Source organism: Carassius auratus, unplaced genomic scaffold (assembly GCF_003368295.1).
Source record: "Carassius auratus strain Wakin unplaced genomic scaffold, ASM336829v1 scaf_tig00025090, whole genome shotgun sequence".
NCBI lineage: Eukaryota > Metazoa > Chordata > Actinopteri > Cypriniformes > Cyprinidae > Carassius > Carassius auratus.
In genome coordinates, this window is record NW_020525394.1 from 117306 (window position 1) to 132059 (window position 14754).

A 14754-nucleotide genomic window follows, 5' to 3' on the forward strand; every position below is an offset into this window, starting at 1 on the left:
ACAAAAGAACTGAATCTGAACAAAATGTACTTGTTGACTGCAAACTACAATCTTAAAATGTCTTGAAGTAAATTTTAATTTTCTTGATTTGTTACATTTAAACTTTATATATTTTATTGTAAAGTGTTCTCTGTAGTTAATCTTATATCTTAATTACATCACAAATCACAAACCTTTTTTTTTCCTGGCTAAAGATTCTCCAGACTTGAAATGTAACTAATATCCTCAAATCCTAGTTTTGTTTTTGTTTTAGTTTATGTAATTATTTATTTTGTATTCAAGGTGTAGCAACATTTTATTTATTGCACTGTATGATGTTTACTCAAAATTAATTTAACTCCACATGAACATAACATGTCTGATTCATTGTGTTTTCTCTTTCTGTCTTCAGTCTGTTTGAATGCAGTATTACAGAGAAACAGTGTCTCATCCTGACTTCAGCTCTGAAATCAAACCCATCACACCTGAGAGAACTGGACCTGAGCTGGAATGAACTACTAGGAGACTCTGGAGTGAAACACCTCAGTGATCTACTGATGAACACACAATTCAAGCTGGAGAAACTACAGTTTGTATCATTATACTCTACAGTAGTTACAGTCAGATTAAAGATTACTGTTTACTTTCAGGAAAAGGAAAGGATGTGACACATTTAATGTTATTTTAAGTAGTTCTGTAGTTCATCCTGTGTCTACTTTGTTCATCTTTTTTCTTCTGTTTTTGTTTATGGTCATATAATAAAGTTTTTGGCAGTGTTTTATTTATTGCACTGTATGGTGTTAACACATGATGAATTACTTCCACATGAACATAAAATGTCTGATTCATTGTGTTTTCTCTTTCTGTCTTCAGTCTGAGTGGATGCAGTATTACAGAGAAACAGTGTCTCATCCTGACTTCAGCTCTGAAATCAAACCCATCACACCTGAGAGAACTGGACCTGAGCAGGAATCAAATAAAAAACACAGGACTGAATCACTTATGTGACGTACTTAAGGATTCACACTGTAAACTGGAGAGATTGAGGTCAGTAATATTCACAGACAATCAAAATAATGAAAATCACTTTGTTTAACTCTTATGTGCTGTTCAAGGTCTTTTGAGACCCCAAATGATGTTTGCTGAAATAAAAACAAATGTTCCCTTTATCTAAATGACACGAGACTTTGTACGGTTGTCAACACTTGGTGCTATTCTTTGTAACAACAATGAGTCTTACAGAATAATTAACTCAAATGATATATAGGGAATTTGAATAATTAATCAGGAATATGATTAATATCTCAGATGACAGTTACATTAAATTTGATTGATTATGAAAAATAGCTCAATTGCCTATACCAATAAATAATCACAGGGCACTGTAATTTACTCATTAATATGTCAATATTCCATTCTCCATATCAATTGTTGTGATATGCCTTACTGTAAATTACTGCAAATCAAACAGTGGTTTGTCCAGCAAACCAGACTGACCTATCAATTTCCAATAAAGTTATCACTTATTATAATTCAAGGAAAAATATTCTCTGGCCATGAAAACATTATCCTATCATTATGATAAATTTAGTTTCTAAATTTAAAGCTTGTAGCTAAAGATCAGACATCTCAGTGACTCGTAATGTAAGTGGGGTGGAGTCCAAGCCAATCGTCAGTATATGGATTTTTTTAATAAATCAACTAGTAATACATCAAACTACAAATGACACAGAGTTAAAATGCTTACGACAATACAAACAGTAAGCTTTATACAAGACATAACGGAATCCAAATAAAAGAGAGAGAGAGAGAGAGAGAGAGAGAAAATAGAATGAGATCACATAAGGAGCTCAGGTATGGAAATCATAGTCAGTAACTTTTGGAAGCCAACAACGATCAGATCATAGCAACAATTTAAAGCAGCATTTAAATCTCCATAGAAAACTGATACTTGCATGGCCCAGTGTGCGTGGTGTGAGATCGGCGTCGAGCGTGTGAGCTTTGCGCACTGTTCCTTTTGAAAACAGCGTGCGTGGTCCTGGAGACCATGTGACGCGCGTGCACGCTGCGCTTGATCTTGGCGTGAGCGTGTAGCACGTGGTCCTTTGTTCTGTCCTCGCGCGGTATTTGAAAGGTTCAACAAACAATGTTCCAGAATTTGTCTTCCTTGTGTGGAGAGGCGAATAGTCAAATAAACTTAGTAAAGAAAAGAAAAGAAACAACAAAAACGAAAGCTTCCAAAGGAGCCATTAAAATGGCTTTTTCTCTCAGCCCCTGTGCTGAGGGGGCTTGCGCTATGAGGCCTCGCGGAAGCAATGTTGGTCGCACAGGAGAGCAGCGTGTCCGAGGACCAAGAACGAGAAGAAGAGAGGGCGGACCTTGTTCGGTCGATTCTTATAGCTTGAAATGGTTCACGCCCTTTTTTCGAGGGAACATCCAATGAACGTCCGCGATCTGCAGCGGGAAAAAGTTCCTTTGTCTCTGTAGAAAACAACCCCCTGGTGATCTAGGGCATGTCAGATTTCCTCAGGGATATTTCTAGCAAGTTTGTAATTCAGATTACATACATTTTTCATTACTTTGCTCTAGATAAATGGGTCTGTCAGAGCATGACGATTAGAACAATACTAAACATAATATATATATAAATGATCAAAACATGAAGTTACATTCAAATGCAGAATTACACATATTTAAAGATTTGCTTAACACATGATAACACTGCAGATAGTCCCAATTTATATGGGAAACCTCTAATGCACCGCAAAAACAATAATATACACATTAAGACTACATTTGAGTATATTTTACCATTCTTTTGTAAGGATTAGGTTTCCTGTCCTGTGAAGTCCTGTGTGGTTGTAAAATTTTACGAGCTGCAAGGGACTGGGGGTTGCAGCCCATGGCTCTCTTTGAGAAAGAGTTAGGCTGAGGAGAACATGTCCACTTATAAGTCAGCACTTTAACCATTTACCCAGGATTAACCATTTTTATGCAATACACAAACATTAAAAATACATATTAATAAGGACTTACAAAAGTAAGGAACTTTACGAAAGGTTTCCTCTTGTGTATGTTGGAATGTGGTTGGTTTATTGTCTCCTTTGAGGCTCGCCCACGTGACTTTGGAATTTCTTGTCGTAAATAACTGTCACTCAAGGCAGGATGTGGCCGACTTCAGGGCGGCCAAAATGGTGAATTATGTAAACAACGAAGGTCCTTGTTTACTCACGTTCTGGTCTTTTGAACTCCGAATGTGTTAAGAGTCAGGATTCACTAGTATGGAACAGATGGCTGAAATACCATCAGCTCATTAGTGTTACATTTCCCCCTTTTCCGTCGGGTGAAGTCCCTGTGTGGACATCATCGGACGGCAATCATCACTATGGGCAAATGAAAGGTGGATCATGACGGCAGGTGGTTCAAGATGGCAGGTGGTTCCTGGAGCTGAGGATTCAGCTTGGTGAGGTTCGGTGTTGTCTTTGACTTGGCACCCCCTTTCCGGGGATTCCATCGGAGACCTCCAGCCACAGTTGTCGTGAGTTTGGCTGTAGAGGTTTGCATCTCGTTGAGTATCCTGTATAGGATGAAGGTCACGCCACGAGTCAGGGCGGGACCAATGACGGTGGAGATGCACCGTGCAGTGTCGGGAGCAGTCCAGACTTGGACCGCAGATGACGTGTTCAGAACGGGCTGTCGAGGCTGTGCTTGGAGGGCTGTTACCCACAATCTCTGCTTGCGTTTCTGTGACTTGTGTACGAGGCTTGGCTTCGGCAGGGCAGCGCGTATCGCTGACCCAGGGTTGCAGCTCGCAGATTCCTTCAGAGTTGTGTCTGAGGAAGGGTTTGCTAAGGCAGAGATAATGAATGTCTTTGGACAAAGCACACATGTGTATGTTTGGGGCCAGGTACAGCTGTGTGTCGCTGTCGTGGTAGGCCACCACATTTGGAATGTGTGTTTTGGTGTGGGTGTTGCTTTTCCACATCCTGACACTGACAATGTCTTTAGGTCTGTAGACTTGGCTTGACTCGCTGATGGTTGGTTCAGGAGCACGTTCACTTCTCTCTGTTTGGGGTTGACGTGCCGTAGGAAGGCGCTATCCAGAGAGTTGGCCAGGTGTATGTGTAGCAGGTCAGCTGGCATGGTGATGGTGTAAGCCAGCACAGTTAACAAAAGGCTTAAGGGTATCATGTGTGGTGGGGTTTTACTCGTGGTTAGGCTGTCATTGGAGGAGCTAACCTCCCACAGCATGTCTGTTGTTAACGCTGTAAACAGCTGAGTCTGGGTAAAGTCCTTCTGGAAGACAGTAAACAGTGGTTTCAAGGAGTTTACGGTCTGGTTCACTGCACTGACACTGGACATAACAATGTTAAACATTCTGGCGGCAGCAGCGGCTCTAAGCAAAGCTCCCAGGAACTGTTTGGAGCGGTGGTGGTGTCCACTTAACTCCATTTGTGTAACAGTCACTTTCTCATGTTGGCTGAACATGTGTTTTACATCGGCCTCAGTGTGAGTGAGGGAGTCCTCTCTCCATCGGAACCTTGTACAGCTGTATTCGGTTACAGTGCTGGGGTAGTGTGCCCTGTCCATCGGTAGTCAGGAGTCTCAGCGGTTTTCTCGGTGGCAGCTGTCCTCTCTTTGGCTGCCAGTACGGCACGGCAAACCACAGCAGCATCCTGGTACAGATAATAGGGAGAGAGAGAGAGAAAGGGGAGAAAGAAACAAACGAGGGCTGTCTTTGGTTGGACAGGGCAGCCTCTTTGCTTAGTGGACGGCGACTGGGTTTAGCTCGCCCTCACCCATGTTTTGCCACATCTTGCTGCTGGCATGACGCTTGCTTCAGTGTTTTGTCAGTGGCTCTGGTGCTGCGTGGTGCAGCACATGCTGCGTCATGGAAATATATTGGCATTATCCCCCTTTTGCTCCGTGTAACTTCGAGTGTCCTTTTACCTTCTTCCAGTACATGATCACATTGTGTGTTTTTGTGATGTTATCACATTGCTGGAACAGATGTTGGTGTTTGACATGCTTGTTGTTTGCAAGTGTGAGTCCGAGTTCCACACATTCAGGTGAGGATTGGAAGAAACCCAGCATGTGGTGTAAGGTTTGACCACATTGCAGGTTGAGCCGAACAGCGACCCCTTTGGTGTAAGCTGGTACCACCGTACCCTGTTTGTTGACTAAGGTACAGAGGCTTGAACTTGGGCCTGACGTTAGGGCGTTGTACTCATGGCTGGCTGCTGGGGTTCCCGTGACCTCTGTGACCTGACCGTCTGGCTCTGTGGGAGTTCCCGTGACCTCTGCGACCTTACAGTCTGGCTCTAGCAACCTGTGTGGCTGGAGAGAAAGAGGTTCTTGCACTTGAGCAAAGTCTTTTAGCTGTTTGAAGTTCAGAAAAGGGTCAAAGTGTTCTAGCAGGTCTTTGTCGATGAGCAATGTATGAGTGTTCATTGGTGGGACATACATGGGATGTATTAGACTCATCGGAACGATTGTCAGGTGAATGGAAACAACCTGTTCAAACTGGATGTGATTCTGTCTGTACACCTGTACATTCAGTTCATAAGTTTGAGGTGTAAGAGTTCGATCTTGTCTCTTAGCTTCAAATTGGAGTCTTTTGAAAAGGTGAGATGAGATCACCGTCAGGTTTAATCCTGTGTCGATCATGTCTTCCCTGTTGACTCCTTTTCGGCCCACCCCCTTTTTGACAAGGCTGCCCAGGAATGTTGGCATCAGGGCAGGTGTGACGATCGGTGGGTGGTGAGGACCGGTCTTGTGTAGCTCGCTGCGAAGGCAGGTAGTCAAAACAGCATTTTCGGGTACCTTGTGTTTGTGGTACCTGGTGTGAGGACCTGTGCTGTCTCGTTCAGGGTGTTCAGCTGTTGACTGTGGAGCTTGGGTGTTGTTGTCACTTTGTGCTGTAACAGTTAGCTCTGTGGTCTGTAGATGACGGGCAGTGTTCTGGGTGCTTGGCTCATCTTCCTTGCGAGTTTTCATGTGAAGAAGATCTTTCAGCACCCTCAGGATCTCTGCTGTCTCAGACGTGGCTGCACTGTGTTGCCCTCTGCAGGCTTGGAACGGTATTGACTCTCTGTAAAAATATCTGTGACTGTGGTGTTGTAGGGCGCCATCTAGGGTTAACTCCAAGCAGTGCTCAGAGACAGAGACTTTGGGGTTTTTTACAGTCTTTTCACAAATAGTCTTTTGCTTGGTGCAAGCTTTGTGGGCTAGGTTCCTTAACTCTTGTGTAGTCCTGTTACGGGGACACACTGGGACTCTGAGATGAAAACTCCAACTGGCATGTAGGTTTAGGAGGAACAGAGTTTTTAAGTTGAAATCCTGTTCCATATCTGGTTCGTTGCATGCTCCAAAGTAGGTGTTTCGTAGCTGACTACAGAAAGTCTGTGGGTTTTCAAATCGGCCCTGTTTGAGGTCCATAGCAATAAGGAGCCCATGGTTCTTGTTCTTGTAAGCTGGCTGGTGATTTCTTGAGCCGTGAGCTTACACCCCCTTTTTCAGCTCTGGGTTCTTGGCTGAAAGGGTTGGAGTGGCGGGCCGGGAGAAACGTTGTGGTGTGCGTTTCTCCGATCCAGCCACTCTGTAATCTGTGAGATTGTCTCAGTTCTGTGTGAACAGTGTCAAGTTCATCTTGGAGCTTGTCTCTCTGCAGAGTAAGCTTGTTGAATTTAGCTCGTCTTTCAACTCCTTTCTGTAGCTCTGGATCTGTGTCGTCCTCTTTCTCGCGCTGGTTCTGGGTCTCGAGGAGGAGCTGATCCAGATGACTCTGGGTTGGGGCCTGGTCCTTCCAGGCCTCCTCCGCGATGTTGCCCCTGTTCACTGAGCCGTGCCTGGGCGACGAGAATGTGAACTAGGCTTCCGAAGATCCTGGCGAGTTCTCTGTAGTAGTCGCTTTGGTTTGGATCGCGTGCCATCAGTTCATCTAGCTCGGTGTCTAGTTGCTCTGGGTGCTGCAGGTTACTGGCGTCCTTGGGCAGGAAGGGGGTCGTCACTGCTTTCAACCATGTCGAGAGGTGGCCCCCGTGGACTGCTGGACTGGATGCCTGGAACATCCTGATTCTCTGTCGGTGAGAGAAGCACAGCACACACACACAAAAAGACCAATGCAAGTTCGTTCTACGTTTAACGAGCTATATTCATACGGGCTGTGCCGTTTATGAGAATTTTGGGCTAACTGACGCAAACAGTCAGACAGTTAAGTAGCTAATTAACTTGGCTCAACGAAGGACCTGAAATGGAGATTTGACAGGCAGTAGCCTAGCGGGTCGTGTGATGACACCGGCTGCTGGTTACTCTATGATTTAACTTCGTGTTGGTGGCTCACAGGTTACTGTCTCTATTTGAAATGAAAGAAACAAATCACAACAGAACAGAGGGTAGAAAAAGATCAAAGTGAAACAACACTTGAAATGAGATAAAAAACAATATAAACACAATGTGTTAGTGAGAATGAGGAGGCCTAAGCCTACTGCTAGGTTTTAAGATAGGGCCAACAGGTGAGTGGGCTATCTGGGTAGGAAACCTAGAGATATGGTGTGGCTTAAAGAAGCAAAAGGGTCAAACACTTAAAATATATCCGGGGGAATATCTAATATTCTGTGGCTTATAATAAGTGGATAGGTTTTATCACTTTTGGTTCACCTGGTTGAATTGAAGTCATTCAGGTGGGAACCAGTGGCTTGGTCAGCCTCTCCGGTGCTCCCCAAACACTCAACCGCAGTGTCCCCGGTCCTCCGTTACTCTGGTGTGGCGCCGTCTCGAACAGCTTGTGACTTTTAGCACAACCTTTGGAATGCCAAAATTGCTGATGTCTCTTGAGACAAGAGGAACCGAGTTTCACTCGCAGCCAGTATACGGTAACACCGGTCGGGCAGCCTTGCTCACTGGAAATCACCAAGGGAGTTCTACAATCAAATACACAAAGGATGAACAAAAGAAACTTAAAGTTAATTAAGGTTTGGTTTGTTTAACATCAATTGAGTAACTATATATGTAGAGAGGAAAGGTAACAGCTTTACCTAATAATGATAAAACAAAGAAAGGGAATTATGATAATAATGGTAATTATCAAAATAACCTAAGCCAAAAGAGAGAAGAAAAATAATAAACATCAAATTAAAAGACAGGAATGAAACAAGGGAGAAGGAGTAGCTGGTTTTCACCACAAGGGGGGAAGTACTGCTTCTCTGTCCTTAACCTGCTGAGCAGAAAACTTAATTCAAATTAAAATTCAAAACTGGTTTAAATCAAAATTTTAAATAAGCATGTATGAATTAAAATGAAAATCTGAATAATATCCTATAATAACCCATGATAGTTTGTAAGTTATCATTAATGATCATGAAATTAATCCAAAGGGGTGAGATTAATAAAAAAGGGTAAAAGTGGACATGCAATTCAAAACAGAATGGAAAAGACAGAGGTCTGTTAGTCGATTTAACAGGAGACTGCCACTAGATGGCTTACCTTCTAAGTGGGTCAAACCGTAGTTGACCTGACACATCTAGATTTCCACAATTAACAATTACATTTTAATTCAAATCATGTTTGAACCAAACTCAAAGTAAATGTAAACAGTCAAAGGCAGGGAACATTCTTTTGTTTCCCTTTAATAATATTCGCACGAGCAAAGCTGTAAATGCAAATAATTATCGAGAATTTAGACATCTAATTCAAATACATCACAGGGGATTATAAATTAGCAATCAGAGCGCATTATCTGAAACGGCCACAGGATGGCAGCTTTGCACTCATGCAAGCTGGAATCAGAAAGCAGGGTGTACCCTGAAATTTCTAAACCACGCGTTCCCTCTGGTGTTTAGATAGCGGAATTACAATTTCAATATGACTTAAAAATTATCTGATCGTTTGTCAGGCTGATTTTCTGCATCAAAAATCACAAGTAACAAACCAAAGGTTTTAATCTCTGAGGTGCTATATTAACATAGGGTGAAGGAAGAATCCGTTCACTTCCAAAACACAAATGTAACAAAAACAGGAATTTTCCAACTGTTGACTCCAATAAACATTTATCAAAATAGCACTTATAATTTAAATGTTTTAGGTTTAAAAATCGGGTAGCTAAGCCAATTTTAGACCAGGAGTTTTTATCGTTGATTTTTTTGAATATCATGTGGTTTACCACGAATTCAATAACGATATTTAACAAGCAAGGCCTTTTTAAATGAATCAGAGGAACATCGCTCATGTTCAGATTTACATGTTGCAACTAATAAAATATTTATTTATCTTTTAATTATTATTCATATTAAAATGTTCTCATTGTAAAAAGATTTTGGTCTTTCTTAACAGGATACTTTTAACATTATACTGCAGTTTACTTTCATTAAAAATAACAGTGACTATACTGTTAAGTTTCTACAAATATCTAGCGCGCTGACTGACCAGCTTCTTGCTTAAGTCAGTTGAGGGAGTTCGCGTCTTGCGACTTATCTCACAAGTTACGTTACATAATTTCATAGCGCACGTGCAGAAATTATTAAAAACCATATACACAGATTGATTGCTCACAAAACGAGGTTTGAAATGCCCGCGTTATCCTCCACCATAATGTAACAACAATGAGTCTTACAGAATAATTAACTCAAATGATATATAGGGAATTTGAATAATTAATCAGGAATATGATTAATATCTCAGATGACAGTTACATTAAATTTGATTGATTATGAAAAATAGCTCAATTGCCTATACCAATAAATAATCACAGGGCACTGTAATTTACTCATTAATATGTCAATATTCCATTCTCCATATCAATTGTTGTGATATGCCTTACTGTAAATTACTGCAAATCAAACAGTGGTTTGTCCAGCAAAGACTGACCTATCAATTTCCAATAAAGTTATCACTTATTATAATTCAAGGAAAAATATTCTCTGGCCATGAAAACATTATCCTATCCTTATGATAAATTTAGTTTCTAAATTTAAAGCTTGTAGCTAAAGATCAGACATCTCAGTGACTCGTAATGTAAGTGGGGGTGGAGTCCAAGCCAATCGTCAGTATATGGGTTTTTTAATAAATCAACTAGTAATACATCAAACTACAAATCACACAGAGTAAATATGCGTACGACAATACAAACAGTAAGCTTTATACAAGGCATAACGGAATCCAAATAAAAGAGAGAGAGAGAGAGAGAGAGAATAGAATGAGATCACATAAGGAGCTCAGGTATGGAAATCATAGTCAGTAACTTTTGGAAGCCAACAACGATCAGATCATAGCAACAATTTAAAGCAGCATTTAAATCTCCATAGAAAACTGATACTTGCATGGCCCAGTGTGCGTGGTGTGAGATTGGCGTCGAGCGTGTGAGCTTTGCACACTGTTCCTTTTGAAAACAGCGTGCGTGGTTCTGGAGACCATGTGACGCGCGTGCACGCTGTGCTTGATCTTGGCGTGAGCGTGTAGCACGTGGTCCTTTGTCCTGTCCTCGCGCAGTATTTGAAAGGTTCAACAAACATTGTTCCAGAATTCGTCTTCCTTGTGTGGAGAGGCGAATAGTCAAATAAACTTAGTAAAGAAAAGAAAAGAAACAACAAAAATGAAAGCTTCCAAAGGAGCCATTAAAATGGCTTTTTCTCTCAGCCCCTGTGCTGAGGGGGCTTGCGCTATGAGGCCGCGCGGAAGCAACATTGGTCGCACAGGAGAGCAGCGTGTCCGAGGACCAAGAACGAGAAGAAGAGAGGGCGGACCTTGTTCGGTCGATTCTTATAGCTTGAAATGGTTCACGCCCCTTTTTCGAGGGAACATCCAATGAACGTCCGCGATCTGCAGCGGGAAAAAGTTCCTTTGTCTCTGTAGAAAACAACCCCCTGGTGATCTAGGCCGTGTCAGATTTCCTCAGGGATATTTCTAGCAAGTTTGTAATTCAGATTACATACATTTTTCATTACTTTGCTCTAGATAAATGGGTCTGTCAGAGCATGACGATTAGAACAATACTAAACATAATATATATATAAATGATCAAAACATGAAGTTACATTCAAATGCAGAATTACACATATTTAAAGATTTGCTTAACACATGATAACACTGCAGATAGTCCCAATTTATATGGGAAACCTCTAATGCACCGCAAAAACAATAATATACACATTAAGACTACATTTGAGTACATTTTACCATTCTTTTGTAAGGATTAGGTTTCCTGTCCTGTGTAGTCCTGTGTGGTCGTAAAATTTTACGACCACACAGGACCATGGCTCTCTTTGAGAAAGAGTAAGGCTGAGGAGAACATTTCCACTTATAAGTCAGCACTTTAACCATTTACCCAGGATTAACCATTTTTATGCAATACACAAACATTAAAAATACATGTTAATAAGGACTTACAAAAGTAAGGAACTTTACGAAAGGTTTCCTTTTGTGTATGTTGGAATGTGGTTGGTTTAGTGTCTCCTTTGAGGCTCGCCCACGTGACTTTGGAATTTCTTGTCGTAAATAACTGTCACTCAAGGCAGGATGTGGCCGACTTCAGGGCGGCCAAAATGGTGAATTATGTAAACAACGAAGGTCCTTGTTTACTCACGTTCTGGTCTTTTGAACTCCGAATGTGTTAAGAGTCAGGATTCACTAGTATGGAACAGATGGCTGAAATACCATCAGCTCATTAGTGTTAAACTTTATATATAAAATTATATTCTTTTTATATAAAAACCTATTTAAAAATATATTTTTAATTAATACATTTTATACATTTACAAAATATCATAAATCTTTCAAAAAACTACATAAATGTCGAGTAAAAACATTAATAAATGACACATTTTGTAACAAAATGTCCTTTTGTTGGCTGTGTTCTCTGTAGAGCCCAAACAGCATGAGTGTCGTCCCCAAACGAACAGCACATAAGAGTTGAACAAAACACTTTATACTCAATATCTCATGATGAATATGTTCACATTATATTTGTGAAAGATTCTTCATCTTAATGATTTGTTTGTAAGATGATCTCTCTTCCTCTGTTTGTCTCTTTCTAGTCTTCGTTACTGTGACATTACAGATGTTTCTTCTTTAACTCAGTCTTTGACAAACACAAAAGCTCTGCAGTTTCTAAAAGAGCTTGATCTGAGAGGTAATAAGATTGGAGATTCAAAGCAGAAGCTCATTGATGTGCTACGAGACTCAAACTGTAAACTGATGTGAGTAAACTTCACTTTGTGATATTAAAGAGATTCATTTACCTCTGATATGTGAACAAATATATACTTTCAGATATTAGTGAAAAGAGTTGATCAAATGATCATCAAGCTTTATTTCAAAGGGTTTGTGTCAGAATGAAATGTAAAGTTGATAAAAATGTTGAACACAGCGGAGGAAAGAGAAGAAAAGCAGACTGTCACAGCTTTCTACAGCAACAGCTGCTTTATTAATGAGATCAGTAATAGTGAATCATTAGAGTTTGAAATAGATTTGTTCAGATTGTAGGAAAACGCTGGTCAAATCAGAGCAGATTCAGCTTCAGCTCACAGTCGTCCAGCATCACATGATCAATGTCTCTGTGTCTTGTGTGTTTTTACTTTGACAAGCAACACGTCACATTACTTTACACTTACTTTCTGTAAGAGATAATGTCCCTCCAGCCGCTTGTTATCACAGAATAAACCCGACAGGGTGATCAGGACTTGTGTCCTCCTGAAGAGACTTATTCTGTGATAACATCCGGCTGCATCTGCATTATCACACTTATTATATGCTTTCTTGACACACAAGTGAAGAATTAGACACAATTTAGATTCAGCTAAACACTTCTGGTCAGTTAGTAACAACTTGAACAACAAGACACACTTTGAACAATGTCTCCTCAAGTCTACTATTAACAGGAATCTCCTGCGGTTTGGTTTGAGGGTAAATCCAGTCAGTAACTGAGGCACAAGCTAATAGCAGTTGTGTTTGAATGAAACGAGTGAGAGCGCGGTGCTGTGATACGAGAGAAGTCAAAGAAACGCCCGACTCAAATACCGTATGACTGTGTGTTATTGTGCTGCTAATGACACACACCTAATGAATAACACACCTCCGAATGTCACGACTGACCAATCAGAATCCAGTATTCCAGCGAGCTGTGCAATCATTTCACTTATTTACTGAGACCAACACAAACATGTTTAAACTAGAGACAAACAGCTTTAACTAGTGACACATTTAACTGAAAGATTTGTGTTTTAAGACTAAGTCACATTTGTATTTGTTCCTTGTCAATTATTAAAATGTGACTGAACTCTGATTATCTTCTCTTCATTTCTATCACCAAAAGTCTCTGGTAGAGATCCATCACCAAAAGTCCCATCAATCACAAGAAATACCTCATTGAGTTAAATCACCAGAAGCTGATGAATGCTGTGTATCATAAAGTGAAGTGATCTTGAGAGGAGCAGTAAACATCAGCTGAAGATCCACAGAAGAGCTTCACTACTGTGTCTATGAGGAGAAATAAATGTGTGATAAATGTGTAAATGTGATCCATACAGGTGAAGAGACTCAGACTTTACAATCAAATAATGCAGCATGTGTGTTAGAAACATGATATTGAGTGATTAATGTTGCTTTAGTATTCAAGCAGATGATCATTGTGTTTAATGTAAAGCTGGAGCAGAGGAGGAAGAAGCTCAGATGAGTCTGTCTGGATCTTCAGTTTAATAATATTTCTATTAAACTCATTCATAATGATTCAGATGTTTAAATGTGATTGTCAAGTGCAGCACTTAAATGTGTCAAAAGATATAAAGTATATCTACAATGTGACAAATTTCCATGTTATTTAAAACATTTTCTACTCCTTGTTATTCTATTTAATTACGGTTTAATTTACTGATTATTTTCCTACAAAATCACAAAATAATTACAGAAATCTATTTGTAAATTTTATAATGGTATATAGATAATTTAATGTCCTTTAAGATTTTAAAATTAAAGTTTTTGTTTGTCATCAAGTGTTTGTTTTCCTTCATTTTTCCTTTGTTTTACAAATGAGGACAATCTTTGAAGAATGCACAGAAAATATTTTTAGTCCTAATAATAAAATAAGATTTCAATGGTATAATATTCAGATTTGAATCATTGAAGTGTGTGTGAAGTTTCTGAGGAGTATTTAGAGACTTTAGTCTTTGCAACTTCACAGATCTTCTTTATTCACCAAGAGCTTGTAACACTCCAGAGAGAAAAGAAAAATTAAAATCATATATATATATCATATGACCCCTTAATGAAGACCAGAACCGGTCTGCTTTGGGGACTGGAGAGATTAAGAAAACACACTTTATTTAATAAAAATTATCATTAATTATTGCTACTTGAATGTCGACTTGTGAGTTGTGTCTCGCCAACCGTTTCTTTATTAAATAAAGTGTGGTAACATTTCGATAGTCATGATTTGTCAGATTCAGTGACTGCATCAGATGCATTTGTAAGGAGCAAACTGTAGATCTGTAGATCTCCAACATTACTGGGTAATTACTGTAAACAGTGATAATTATGAAGACCTACATTTATCAGATAATCAGAATATGTTAAACATAATAAGCGCTAAACATCTCATAAGGAAACAGTTCTTAGTGTTAGCCTAAAACAGCAGCAGCATTAATGTTTCATTTCTTTTCTATATAATCATTTAGATGCTCGTGACAGTATCTAGTTTGTTCAGTCGATGTTTTCTCTAGCATTAAGACATGAATCATCTTTTACACAGCGCTCAGCTCCTCTGATGCGGATCATTCTGGTTCAGTT

General features: G+C 40.0%; 1 long non-coding RNA gene across 1 annotated transcript; it reads left to right on the forward strand.

Moving 5' to 3' along the window:
* The first annotated feature begins 985 nt into the window (after window positions 1–985).
* LOC113078276 (uncharacterized) lies at window positions 986–13517 on the forward strand. Its single transcript, XR_003281478.1, has 3 exons — window positions 986–1026; window positions 12009–12170; window positions 13286–13517. It is a non-coding gene; the product is annotated as an uncharacterized LOC113078276 (long non-coding RNA).
* The last annotated feature ends 1237 nt before the right edge of the window (window positions 13518–14754 follow it).